The sequence below is a fragment of the Lactuca sativa genome, chromosome 1 (genome assembly GCF_002870075.4).
Source record: "Lactuca sativa cultivar Salinas chromosome 1, Lsat_Salinas_v11, whole genome shotgun sequence".
NCBI lineage: Eukaryota > Viridiplantae > Streptophyta > Magnoliopsida > Asterales > Asteraceae > Lactuca > Lactuca sativa.
In genome coordinates this window covers 200,304,240-200,313,932 of record NC_056623.2, presented here as the reverse complement: position 1 = coordinate 200,313,932, position 9,693 = coordinate 200,304,240, and the positions used below count along the sequence as shown (strand labels likewise).

The window sequence follows — 9,693 nt, the reverse complement described above, 5'->3', positions numbered from 1 at the left end:
CGAAAAAGGGGGTGCAACACGAGGACTTCCCAGGGGGTCACCCATCCTAGTACTACTCTCGCCCAAGCACGCTTAACTGCGGAGTTCTGATGGGATCCGGTGCATTAGTGCTGGTATGATCGCACCCGAAATACTATCCGTGGTAATTGTTTTTATGTCTTACAAGACGCAGAACCTCGTTTGCTTTCGTACGCGAGGGGTGGGACCCACGTGAGGGATCGGCTCCGTTCAGGGAAACACGAAAACGATCAACATTGAACCGGATGCCGCCCGAGCATAGACATAACAAGAAAGGAAAAAAAAAAACGCACCTAAAACCTAAAAAAACGCAAACGGGCAACGAAAAAGGGGGTGCAACACGAGGACTTCCCAGGGGGTCACCCATCCTAGTACTACTCTCGCCCAAGCACGCTTAACTGCGGAGTTCTGATGGGATCCGGTGCATTAGTGCTGGTATGATCGCACCCGAAATACTATCCGTGGTAATTGTTTTTATGTCTTACAAGACGCAGAACCTCGTTTGCTTTCGTACGCGAGGCGTGGGACCCACGTGAGGGATCGGCTCCGTTCAGGGAAACACGAAAACGATCAACATTGAACCGGATGCCGCCCGAGCATAGACATAACAAGAAAGGAAAAAAAAAACGCACCTAAAACCTAAAAAAACGCAAATGGGCAACGAAAAAGAGGGTGCAACACGAGGACTTCCCAGGGGGTCACCCATCCTAGTACTACTCTCGCCCAAGCACGCTTAACTGCGGAGTTCTGATGGGATCCGGTGCATTAGTGCTGGTATGATCGCACCCGAAATACTATCCGTGGTAATTGTTTTTATGTCTTACAAGACGCAGAACCTCGTTTGCTTTCGTATGCGAGGCGTGGGACCCACGTGAGGGATCGGCTCCGTTCAGGGAAACACGAAAACGATCAACATTGAACCGGATGCCGCCCGAGCATAGACATAACAAGAAAGGAAAAAAAAAAACGCACCTAAAACCTAAAAAAACGCAAACGGGCAACGAAAAAGGGGGTGCAACACGAGGACTTCCAAGGGGGTCACCCATCCTAGTACTACTCTCGCCCAAGCACGCTTAACTGCGGAGTTCTGATGGGATCCGGTGCATTAGTGCTGGTATGATCGCACCCGAAATACTATCCGTGGTAATTGTTTTTATGTCTTACAAGACGCAGAACCTCGTTTGCTTTCGTATGCGAGGCGTGGGACCCACGTGAGGGATCGGCTCCGTTCAGGGAAACACGAAAACGATCAACATTGAACCGGATGCCGCCCGAGCATAGACATAACAAGAAAGGAAAAAAAAAAACGCACCTAAAACCTAAAAAAACGCAAACGGGCAACGAAAAAGGGGGTGCAACACGAGGACTTCCCAGGGGGTCACCCATCCTAGTACTACTCTCGCCCAAGCACGCTTAACTGCGGAGTTCTGATGGGATCCGGTGCATTAGTGCTGGTATGATCGCACCCGAAATACTATCCGTGGTAATTGTTTTTATGTCTTACAAGACGCAGAACCTCGTTTGCTTTCGTACGCGAGGCGTGGGACCCACGTGAGGGATCGGCTCCGTTCAGGGAAACACGAAAACGATCAACATTGAACCGGATGCCGCCCGAGCATAGACATAACAAGAAAGGAAAAAAAAAAACGCACCTAAAACCTAAAAAAACGCAAACGGGCAACGAAAAAGGGGGTGCAACACGAGGACTTCCCAGGGGGTCACCCATCCTAGTACTACTCTCGCCCAAGCACGCTTAACTGCGGAGTTCTGATGGGATCCGGTGCATTAGTGCTGGTATGATCGCACCCGAAATACTATCCGTGGTAATTGTTTTTATGTCTTACAAGACGCAGAACCTCGTTTGCTTTCGTACGCGAGGCGTGGGACCCACGTGAGGGATCGGCTCCGTTCAGGGAAACACGAAAACGATCAACATTGAACCGGATGCCGCCCGAGCATAGACATAACAAGAAAGGAAAAAAAAAAACGCACCTAAAACCTAAAAAACGCAAACGGGCAACGAAAAAGGGGTGCAACACGAGGACTTCCCAGGGGGTCACCCATCCTAGTACTACTCTCGCCCAAGCACGCTTAACTGCGGAGTTCTGATGGGATCCGGTGCATTAGTGCTGGTATGATCGCACCCGAAATACTATCCGTGGTAATTGTTTTTATGTCTTACAAGACGCAGAACCTCGTTTGCTTTCGTACGCGAGGCGTGGGACCCACGTGAGGGATCGGCTCCGTTCAGGGAAACACGAAAACGATCAACATTGAACCGGATGCCGCCCGAGCATAGACATAACAAGAAAGGAAAAAAAAAACGCACCTAAAACCTAAAAAAACGCAAACGGGCAACGAAAAAGGGGGTGCAACACGAGGACTTCCCAGGGGGTCACCCATCCTAGTACTACTCTCGCCCAAGCACGCTTAACTGCGGAGTTCTGATGGGATCCGGTGCGTTAGTGCTGGTATGATTTCACCCGAAATACTATCCGTGGTAATTGTTTTTATGTCTTACAAGACGCAGAACCTCGTTTGCTTTCGTACGCGAGGCGTGGGACCCACGTGAGGGATCGGCTCCGTTCAGGGAAACACGAAAACGATCAACATTGAACCGGATGCCGCCCGAGCATAGACATAACAAGAAAGGAAAAAAAAAAACGCACCTAAAACCTAAAAAAACGCAAACGGGCAACGAAAAAGGGGGTGCAACACGAGAACTTCCCAGGGGGTCACCCATCCTAGTACTACTCTCGCCCAAGCACGCTTAACTGCGGAGTTCTGATGGGATCCGGTGCGTTAGTGCTGGTATGATCGCACCCGAAATACTATCCGTGGTAATTGTTTTTATGTCTTACAAGACGCAGAACCTCGTTTGCTTTCGTACGCGAGGCGTGGGTCCCACGTGAGGGATCGGCTCCGTTCAGGGAAACACGAAAACGATCAACATTGAACCGGATGCCGCCCGAGCATAGACATAACAAGAAAGGAAAAAAAAAAACGCACCTAAAACCTAAAAAAACGCAAACGGGCAACGAAAAAGGGGGTGCAACACGAGGACTTCCCAGGGGGTCACCCATCCTAGTACTACTCTCGCCCAAGCACGCTTAACTGCGGAGTTCTGATGGGATCCGGTGCGTTAGTGCTGGTATGATCGCACCCGAAATACTATCCGTGGTAATTGTTTTTATGTCTTACAAGACGCAGAACCTCGTTTGCTTTCGTATGCGAGGCGTGGGTCCCACGTGAGGGATCGGCTCCGTTCAGGGAAACACGAAAACGATCAACATTGAACCGGATGCCGCCCGAGCATCGACATAACAAGAAAGGAAAAAAAAAAACGCACCTAAAATCTAAAAAAACGCAAACGGGCAACGAAAAAGGGGGTGCAACACGAGGACTTCCCAGGGGGTCACCCATCCTAGTACTACTCTCGCCCAAGCACGCTTAACTGCGGAGTTCTGATGTGATCCGGTGCATTAGTGCTGGTATGATCGCACCCGAAATACTATCCGTGGTAATTGTTTTTATGTCTTACAAGACGCAGAACCTCGTTTGCTTTCGTACGCGAGGCGTGGGACCCACGTGAGGGATCGGCTCCGTTCAGGGAAACACGAAAACGATCAACATTGAACCGGATGCCGCCCGAGCATAGACATAACAAGAAAGGAAAAAAAAACGCACCTAAAACCTAAAAAAACGCAAACGGGCAACGAAAAAGGGGGTGCAACACGAGGACTTCCCAGGGGGTCACCCATCCTAGTACTACTCTCGCCCAAACACGCTTAACTACGGAGTTCTGATGGGATCCGGTGCATTAGTGCTGGTATGATCGCACCCGAAATACTATCCGTGGTAATTGTTTTTATGTCTTACAAGACGCAGAACCTCGTTTGCTTTCGTACGCGAGGCGTGGGACCCACGTGAGGGATCGGCTCCGTTCAGGGAAACACGAAAACGATCAACATTGAACCGGATGCCGCCCGAGCATAGACATAACAAGAAAGGAAAAAAAAACGCACCTAAAACCTAAAAAAACGCAAACGGGCAACGAAAAAGGGGGTGCAACACGAGGACTTCCCAGGGGGTCACCCATCCTAGTACTACTCTCGCCCAAACACGCTTAACTGCGGAGTTCTGATGGGATCCGGTGCATTAGTGCTGGTATGATCGCACCCGAAATACTATCCGTGGTAATTGTTTTTATGTCTTACAAGACGCAGAACCTCGTTTGCTTTCGTACGCGAGGCGTGGGACCCACGTGAGGGATCGGCTCCGTTCAGGGAAACACGAAAACGATCAACATTGAACCGGATGCCGCCCGAGCATAGACATAACAAGAAAGGAAAAAAAAAAACGCACCTAAAACCTAAAAAAACGCAAACGGGCAACGAAAAAGGGGGTGCAACACGAGGACTTCCCAGGGGGTCACCCATCCTAGTACTACTCTCGCCCAAGCACGCTTAACTGCGGAGTTCTGATGGGATCCGGTGCATTAGTGCTGGTATGATCGCACCCGAAATACTATCCGTGGTAATTGTTTTTATGTCTTACAAGACGCAGAACCTCGTTTGCTTTCGTACGCGAGGCGTGGGACCCACGTGAGGGATCGGCTCCGTTCAGGGAAACACGAAAACGATCAACATTGAACCGGATGCCGCCCGAGCATAGACATAACAAGAAAGGAAAAAAAAAAACGCACCTAAAACCTAAAAAACGCAAACGGGCAACGAAAAAGGGGTGCAACACGAGGACTTCCCAGGGGGTCACCCATCCTAGTACTACTCTCGCCCAAGCACGCTTAACTGCGGAGTTCTGATGGGATCCGGTGCATTAGTGCTGGTATGATCGCACCCGAAATACTATCCGTGGTAATTGTTTTTATGTCTTACAAGACGCAGAACCTCGTTTGCTTTCGTACGCGAGGCGTGGGACCCACGTGAGGGATCGGCTCCGTTCAGGGAAACACGAAAACGATCAACATTGAACCGGATGCCGCCCGAGCATAGACATAACAAGAAAGGAAAAAAAAAACGCACCTAAAACCTAAAAAAACGCAAACGGGCAACGAAAAAGGGGGTGCAACACGAGGACTTCCCAGGGGGTCACCCATCCTAGTACTACTCTCGCCCAAGCACGCTTAACTGCGGAGTTCTGATGGGATCCGGTGCGTTAGTGCTGGTATGATTTCACCCGAAATACTATCCGTGGTAATTGTTTTTATGTCTTACAAGACGCAGAACCTCGTTTGCTTTCGTACGCGAGGCGTGGGACCCACGTGAGGGATCGGCTCCGTTCAGGGAAACACGAAAACGATCAACATTGAACCGGATGCCGCCCGAGCATAGACATAACAAGAAAGGAAAAAAAAAAACGCACCTAAAACCTAAAAAAACGCAAACGGGCAACGAAAAAGGGGGTGCAACACGAGAACTTCCCAGGGGGTCACCCATCCTAGTACTACTCTCGCCCAAGCACGCTTAACTGCGGAGTTCTGATGGGATCCGGTGCGTTAGTGCTGGTATGATCGCACCCGAAATACTATCCGTGGTAATTGTTTTTATGTCTTACAAGACGCAGAACCTCGTTTGCTTTCGTACGCGAGGCGTGGGACCCACGTGAGGGATCGGCTCCGTTCAGGGAAACACGAAAACGATCAACATTGAACCGGATGCCGCCCGAGCATAGACATAACAAGAAAGGAAAAAAAAAAACGCACCTAAAACCTAAAAAAACGCAAACGGGCAACGAAAAAGGGGGTGCAACACGAGAACTTCCCAGGGGGTCACCCATCCTAGTACTACTCTCGCCCAAGCACGCTTAACTGCGGAGTTCTGATGGGATCCGGTGCGTTAGTGCTGGTATGATCGCACCCGAAATACTATCCGTGGTAATTGTTTTTATGTCTTACAAGACGCAGAACCTCGTTTGCTTTCGTACGCGAGGCGTGGGTCCCACGTGAGGGATCGGCTCCGTTCAGGGAAACACGAAAACGATCAACATTGAACCGGATGCCGCCCGAGCATAGACATAACAAGAAAGGAAAAAAAAAAAACGCACCTAAAACCTAAAAAAACGCAAACGGGCAACGAAAAAGGGGGTGCAACACGAGGACTTCCCAGGGGGTCACCCATCCTAGTACTACTCTCGCCCAAGCACGCTTAACTGCGGAGTTCTGATGGGATCCGGTGCATTAGTGCTGGTATGATCGCACCCGAAATACTATCCGTGGTAATTGTTTTTATGTCTTACAAAACGTAGAACCTCGTTTGCTTTCGTACGCGAGGCGTGGGACCCACGTGAGGGATCGGCTCCGTTCAGGGAAACACGAAAACGATCAACATTGAACCGGATGCCGCCCGAGCATCGACATAACAAGAAAGGAAAAAAAAAACGCACCTAAAACCTAAAAAAACGCAAACGGGCAACGAAAAAGGGGGTGCAACACGAGGACTTCCCAGGGGGTCACCCATCCTAGTACTACTCTCGCCCAAGCATGCTTAACTGCGGAGTTCTGATGGGATCCGGTGCATTAGTGCTGGTATGATCGCACCCGAAATACTATCCGTGGTAATTGTTTTTATGTCTTACAAGACGCAGAACCTCGTTTGCTTTCGTACGCGAGGCGTGGGACCCACGTGAGGGATCGGCTCCGTTCAGGGAAACACGAAAACGATCAACATTGAACCGGATGCCGCCCGAGCATAGACATAACAAGAAAGGAAAAAAAAAAACGCACCTAAAACCTAAAAAAACGCAAACGGGCAACGAAAAAGGGGGTGCAACACGAGGACTTCCCAGGGGGTCACCCATCCTAGTACTACTCTCGCCCAAGCACGCTTAACTGCGGAGTTCTGATGGGATCCGGTGCTTAGTGCTGGTATGATCGCACCCGAAATACTATCCGTGGTAATTGTTTTTATGTCTTACAAGACGCAGAACCTCGTTTGCTTTCGTACGCGAGGCGTGGGACCCACGTGAGGGATCGGCTCCGTTCAGGGAAACACGAAAACGATCAACATTGAACCGGATGCCGCCCGAGCATAGACATAACAAGAAAGGAAAAAAAAAAACGCACCTAAAACCTAAAAAAACGCAAACGGGCAACGAAAAAGGGGGTGCAACACGAGGACTTCCCAGGGGGTCACCCATCCTAGTACTACTCTCGCCCAAGCACGCTTAACTGCGGAGTTCTGATGGGATCCGGTGCATTAGTGCTGGTATGATCGCACCCGAAATACTATCCGTGGTAATTGTTTTTATGTCTTACAAGACGCAAAACCTCGTTTGCTTTCGTACGCGAGGCGTGGGACCCACGTGAGGGATCGGCTCCGTTCAGGGAAACACGAAAACGATCAACATTGAACCGGATGCCGCCCGAGCATAGACATAACAAGAAAGGAAAAAAAAAACGCACCTAAAACCTAAAAAAACGCAAACGGGCAACGAAAAAGGGGGTGCAACACGAGGACTTCCCAGGGGGTCACCCATCCTAGTACTACTCTCGCCCAAGCACGCTTAACTGCGGAGTTCTGATGGGATCCGGTGCATTAGTGCTGGTATGATCGCACCCGAAATACTATCCGTGGTAATTGTTTTTATGTCTTACAAGACGCAGAACCTCGTTTGCTTTCGTATGCGAGGCGTGGGACCCACGTGAGGGATCGGCTCCGTTCAGGGAAACACGAAAACGATCAACATTGAACCGGATGCCGCCCGAGCATAGACATAACAAGAAAGGAAAAAAAAAACGCACCTAAAACCTAAAAAAACGCAAACGGGCAACGAAAAAGGGGGTGCAACACGAGGACTTCCCAGGGGGTCACCCATCCTAGTACTACTCTCGCCCAAGCACGCTTAACTGCGGAGTTCTGATGGGATCCGGTGCATTAGTGCTGGTATGATCGCACCCGAAATACTATCCGTGGTAATAGTTTTTATGTCTTACAAGACGCAGAACCTCGTTTGCTTTCGTACGCGAGGCGTGGGACCCACGTGAGGGATCGGCTCCGTTCAGGGAAACACGAAAACGATCAACATTGAACCGGATGCCGCCCGAGCATAGACATAACAAGAAAGGAAAAAAAAAACGCACCTAAAACCTAAAAAAACGCAAACGGGCAACGAAAAAGGGGGTGCAACACGAGGACTTCCCAGGGGGTCACCCATCCTAGTACTACTCTCGCCCAAGCACGCTTAACTGCGGAGTTCTGATGGGATCCGGTGCATTAGTGCTGGTATGATCGCACCCGAAATACTATCCGTGGTAATTGTTTTTATGTCTTACAAGACGCAGAACCTCGTTTGCTTTCGTACGCGAGGCGTGGGACCCACGTGAGGGATCGGCTCCGTTCAGGGAAACACGAAAACGATCAACATTGAACCGGATGCCGCCCGAGCATAGACATAACAAGAAAGGAAAAAAAAAAACGCACCTAAAACCTAAAAAAAGGCAAACGGGCAACGAAAAAGGGGGTGCAACACGAGGACTTCCCAGGGGGTCACCCATCCTAGTACTACTCTCGCCCAAGCACGCTTAACTGCGGAGTTCTGATGGGATCCGGTGCATTAGTGCTGGTATGATCGCACCCGAAATACTATCCGTGGTAATTGTTTTTATGTCTTACAAGACGCAGAACCTCGTTTGCTTTCGTATGCGAGGCGTGGGACCCACGTGAGGGATCGGCTCCGTTCAGGGAAACACGAAAACGATCAACATTGAACCGGATGCCGCCCGAGCATAGACATAACAAGAAAGGAAAAAAAAAAACGCACCTAAAACCTAAAAAAACGCAAACGGGCAACGAAAAAGGGGGTGCAACACGAGGACTTCCCAGGGGGTCACCCATCCTAGTACTACTCTCGCCCAAGCACGCTTAACTGCGGAGTTCTGATGGGATCCGGTGCATTAGTGCTGGTATGATCGCACCCGAAATACTATCCGTGGTAATTGTTTTTATGTCTTACAAGACGCAGAACCTCGTTTGCTTTCGTACGCGAGGCGTGGGACCCACGTGAGGGATCGGCTCCGTTCAGGGAAACACGAAAACGATCAACATTGAACCGGATGCCGCCCGAGCATAGACATAACAAGAAAGGAAAAAAAAAACGCACCTAAAACCTAAAAAAACGCAAACGGGCAACGAAAAAGGGGGTGCAACACGAGGACTTCCCAGGGGGTCACCCATCCTAGTACTACTCTCGCCCAAGCACGCTTAACTGCGGAGTTCTGATGGGATCCGGTGCATTAGTGCTGGTATGATCGCACCCGAAATACTATCCGTGGTAATTGTTTTTATGTCTTACAAGACGCAGAACCTCGTTTGCTTTCGTATGCGAGGCGTGGGACCCACGTGAGGGATCGGCTCCGTTCAGGGAAACACGAAAACGATCAACATTGAACCGGATGCCGCCCGAGCATAGACATAACAAGAAAGGAAAAAAAAAAACGCACCTAAAACCTAAAAAAACGCAAACGGGCAACGAAAAAGGGGGTGCAACACGAGGACTTCCCAGGGGGTCACCCATCCTAGTACTACTCTCGCCCAAGCACGCTTAACTGCGGAGTTCTGATGGGATCCGGTGCATTAGTGCTGGTATGATCGCACCCGAAATACTATCCGTGGTAATAGTTTTTATGTCTTACAAGACGCAGAACCTCGTTTGCTTTCG

The 9,693-nt window shown here is 49.9% G+C and overlaps 29 non-coding genes across 29 annotated transcripts; all 29 read right to left on the bottom strand.

Moving 5' to 3' along the window:
- Window positions 1–8: 8 nt before the first annotated feature.
- Window positions 9–127, bottom strand: LOC128128790 (5S ribosomal RNA). Its single transcript, XR_008226827.1, has one exon. It is a non-coding gene; the product is annotated as a 5S ribosomal RNA (ribosomal RNA).
- A 221-nt stretch (window positions 128–348) lies between these two features.
- Window positions 349–467, bottom strand: LOC128128788 (5S ribosomal RNA). The gene has a single exon (XR_008226824.1). It is a non-coding gene; the product is annotated as a 5S ribosomal RNA (ribosomal RNA).
- Window positions 468–687: 220 nt separating this feature from the next.
- LOC128129660 (5S ribosomal RNA) lies at window positions 688–806 on the bottom strand. Its single transcript, XR_008227581.1, has one exon. It is a non-coding gene; the product is annotated as a 5S ribosomal RNA (ribosomal RNA).
- A 221-nt stretch (window positions 807–1,027) lies between these two features.
- On the bottom strand, window positions 1,028–1,146 carry LOC128130295 (5S ribosomal RNA). Its single transcript, XR_008228219.1, has one exon. It is a non-coding gene; the product is annotated as a 5S ribosomal RNA (ribosomal RNA).
- A 221-nt stretch (window positions 1,147–1,367) lies between these two features.
- Window positions 1,368–1,486, bottom strand: LOC128128787 (5S ribosomal RNA). The gene has a single exon (XR_008226823.1). It is a non-coding gene; the product is annotated as a 5S ribosomal RNA (ribosomal RNA).
- Window positions 1,487–1,707: 221 nt separating this feature from the next.
- Window positions 1,708–1,826, bottom strand: LOC128128785 (5S ribosomal RNA). Its single transcript, XR_008226819.1, has one exon. It is a non-coding gene; the product is annotated as a 5S ribosomal RNA (ribosomal RNA).
- A 219-nt stretch (window positions 1,827–2,045) lies between these two features.
- Window positions 2,046–2,164, bottom strand: LOC128128784 (5S ribosomal RNA). Its single transcript, XR_008226818.1, has one exon. It is a non-coding gene; the product is annotated as a 5S ribosomal RNA (ribosomal RNA).
- Window positions 2,165–2,384: 220 nt separating this feature from the next.
- LOC128130729 (5S ribosomal RNA) lies at window positions 2,385–2,503 on the bottom strand. The gene has a single exon (XR_008228652.1). It is a non-coding gene; the product is annotated as a 5S ribosomal RNA (ribosomal RNA).
- Window positions 2,504–2,724: 221 nt separating this feature from the next.
- Window positions 2,725–2,843, bottom strand: LOC128131949 (5S ribosomal RNA). The gene has a single exon (XR_008229867.1). It is a non-coding gene; the product is annotated as a 5S ribosomal RNA (ribosomal RNA).
- Window positions 2,844–3,064: 221 nt separating this feature from the next.
- On the bottom strand, window positions 3,065–3,183 carry LOC128129572 (5S ribosomal RNA). The gene has a single exon (XR_008227493.1). It is a non-coding gene; the product is annotated as a 5S ribosomal RNA (ribosomal RNA).
- Window positions 3,184–3,404: 221 nt separating this feature from the next.
- On the bottom strand, window positions 3,405–3,523 carry LOC128130339 (5S ribosomal RNA). The gene has a single exon (XR_008228263.1). It is a non-coding gene; the product is annotated as a 5S ribosomal RNA (ribosomal RNA).
- A 219-nt stretch (window positions 3,524–3,742) lies between these two features.
- On the bottom strand, window positions 3,743–3,861 carry LOC128130344 (5S ribosomal RNA). Its single transcript, XR_008228268.1, has one exon. It is a non-coding gene; the product is annotated as a 5S ribosomal RNA (ribosomal RNA).
- A 219-nt stretch (window positions 3,862–4,080) lies between these two features.
- LOC128130250 (5S ribosomal RNA) lies at window positions 4,081–4,199 on the bottom strand. The gene has a single exon (XR_008228172.1). It is a non-coding gene; the product is annotated as a 5S ribosomal RNA (ribosomal RNA).
- A 221-nt stretch (window positions 4,200–4,420) lies between these two features.
- On the bottom strand, window positions 4,421–4,539 carry LOC128128783 (5S ribosomal RNA). Its single transcript, XR_008226817.1, has one exon. It is a non-coding gene; the product is annotated as a 5S ribosomal RNA (ribosomal RNA).
- A 219-nt stretch (window positions 4,540–4,758) lies between these two features.
- Window positions 4,759–4,877, bottom strand: LOC128128782 (5S ribosomal RNA). The gene has a single exon (XR_008226816.1). It is a non-coding gene; the product is annotated as a 5S ribosomal RNA (ribosomal RNA).
- A 220-nt stretch (window positions 4,878–5,097) lies between these two features.
- On the bottom strand, window positions 5,098–5,216 carry LOC128130728 (5S ribosomal RNA). The gene has a single exon (XR_008228651.1). It is a non-coding gene; the product is annotated as a 5S ribosomal RNA (ribosomal RNA).
- A 221-nt stretch (window positions 5,217–5,437) lies between these two features.
- LOC128131937 (5S ribosomal RNA) lies at window positions 5,438–5,556 on the bottom strand. Its single transcript, XR_008229855.1, has one exon. It is a non-coding gene; the product is annotated as a 5S ribosomal RNA (ribosomal RNA).
- Window positions 5,557–5,777: 221 nt separating this feature from the next.
- LOC128131926 (5S ribosomal RNA) lies at window positions 5,778–5,896 on the bottom strand. The gene has a single exon (XR_008229843.1). It is a non-coding gene; the product is annotated as a 5S ribosomal RNA (ribosomal RNA).
- Window positions 5,897–6,118: 222 nt separating this feature from the next.
- LOC128128780 (5S ribosomal RNA) lies at window positions 6,119–6,237 on the bottom strand. Its single transcript, XR_008226811.1, has one exon. It is a non-coding gene; the product is annotated as a 5S ribosomal RNA (ribosomal RNA).
- Window positions 6,238–6,457: 220 nt separating this feature from the next.
- Window positions 6,458–6,576, bottom strand: LOC128130436 (5S ribosomal RNA). Its single transcript, XR_008228361.1, has one exon. It is a non-coding gene; the product is annotated as a 5S ribosomal RNA (ribosomal RNA).
- Window positions 6,577–6,797: 221 nt separating this feature from the next.
- Window positions 6,798–6,915, bottom strand: LOC128130678 (5S ribosomal RNA). The gene has a single exon (XR_008228601.1). It is a non-coding gene; the product is annotated as a 5S ribosomal RNA (ribosomal RNA).
- Window positions 6,916–7,136: 221 nt separating this feature from the next.
- Window positions 7,137–7,255, bottom strand: LOC128128776 (5S ribosomal RNA). The gene has a single exon (XR_008226808.1). It is a non-coding gene; the product is annotated as a 5S ribosomal RNA (ribosomal RNA).
- Window positions 7,256–7,475: 220 nt separating this feature from the next.
- Window positions 7,476–7,594, bottom strand: LOC128128773 (5S ribosomal RNA). The gene has a single exon (XR_008226806.1). It is a non-coding gene; the product is annotated as a 5S ribosomal RNA (ribosomal RNA).
- Window positions 7,595–7,814: 220 nt separating this feature from the next.
- LOC128128771 (5S ribosomal RNA) lies at window positions 7,815–7,933 on the bottom strand. The gene has a single exon (XR_008226803.1). It is a non-coding gene; the product is annotated as a 5S ribosomal RNA (ribosomal RNA).
- A 220-nt stretch (window positions 7,934–8,153) lies between these two features.
- Window positions 8,154–8,272, bottom strand: LOC128128770 (5S ribosomal RNA). Its single transcript, XR_008226801.1, has one exon. It is a non-coding gene; the product is annotated as a 5S ribosomal RNA (ribosomal RNA).
- Window positions 8,273–8,493: 221 nt separating this feature from the next.
- LOC128128768 (5S ribosomal RNA) lies at window positions 8,494–8,612 on the bottom strand. Its single transcript, XR_008226800.1, has one exon. It is a non-coding gene; the product is annotated as a 5S ribosomal RNA (ribosomal RNA).
- Window positions 8,613–8,833: 221 nt separating this feature from the next.
- Window positions 8,834–8,952, bottom strand: LOC128128767 (5S ribosomal RNA). The gene has a single exon (XR_008226791.1). It is a non-coding gene; the product is annotated as a 5S ribosomal RNA (ribosomal RNA).
- Window positions 8,953–9,172: 220 nt separating this feature from the next.
- Window positions 9,173–9,291, bottom strand: LOC128128766 (5S ribosomal RNA). The gene has a single exon (XR_008226790.1). It is a non-coding gene; the product is annotated as a 5S ribosomal RNA (ribosomal RNA).
- A 221-nt stretch (window positions 9,292–9,512) lies between these two features.
- On the bottom strand, window positions 9,513–9,631 carry LOC128128765 (5S ribosomal RNA). Its single transcript, XR_008226788.1, has one exon. It is a non-coding gene; the product is annotated as a 5S ribosomal RNA (ribosomal RNA).
- Window positions 9,632–9,693: the final 62 nt, after the last annotated feature.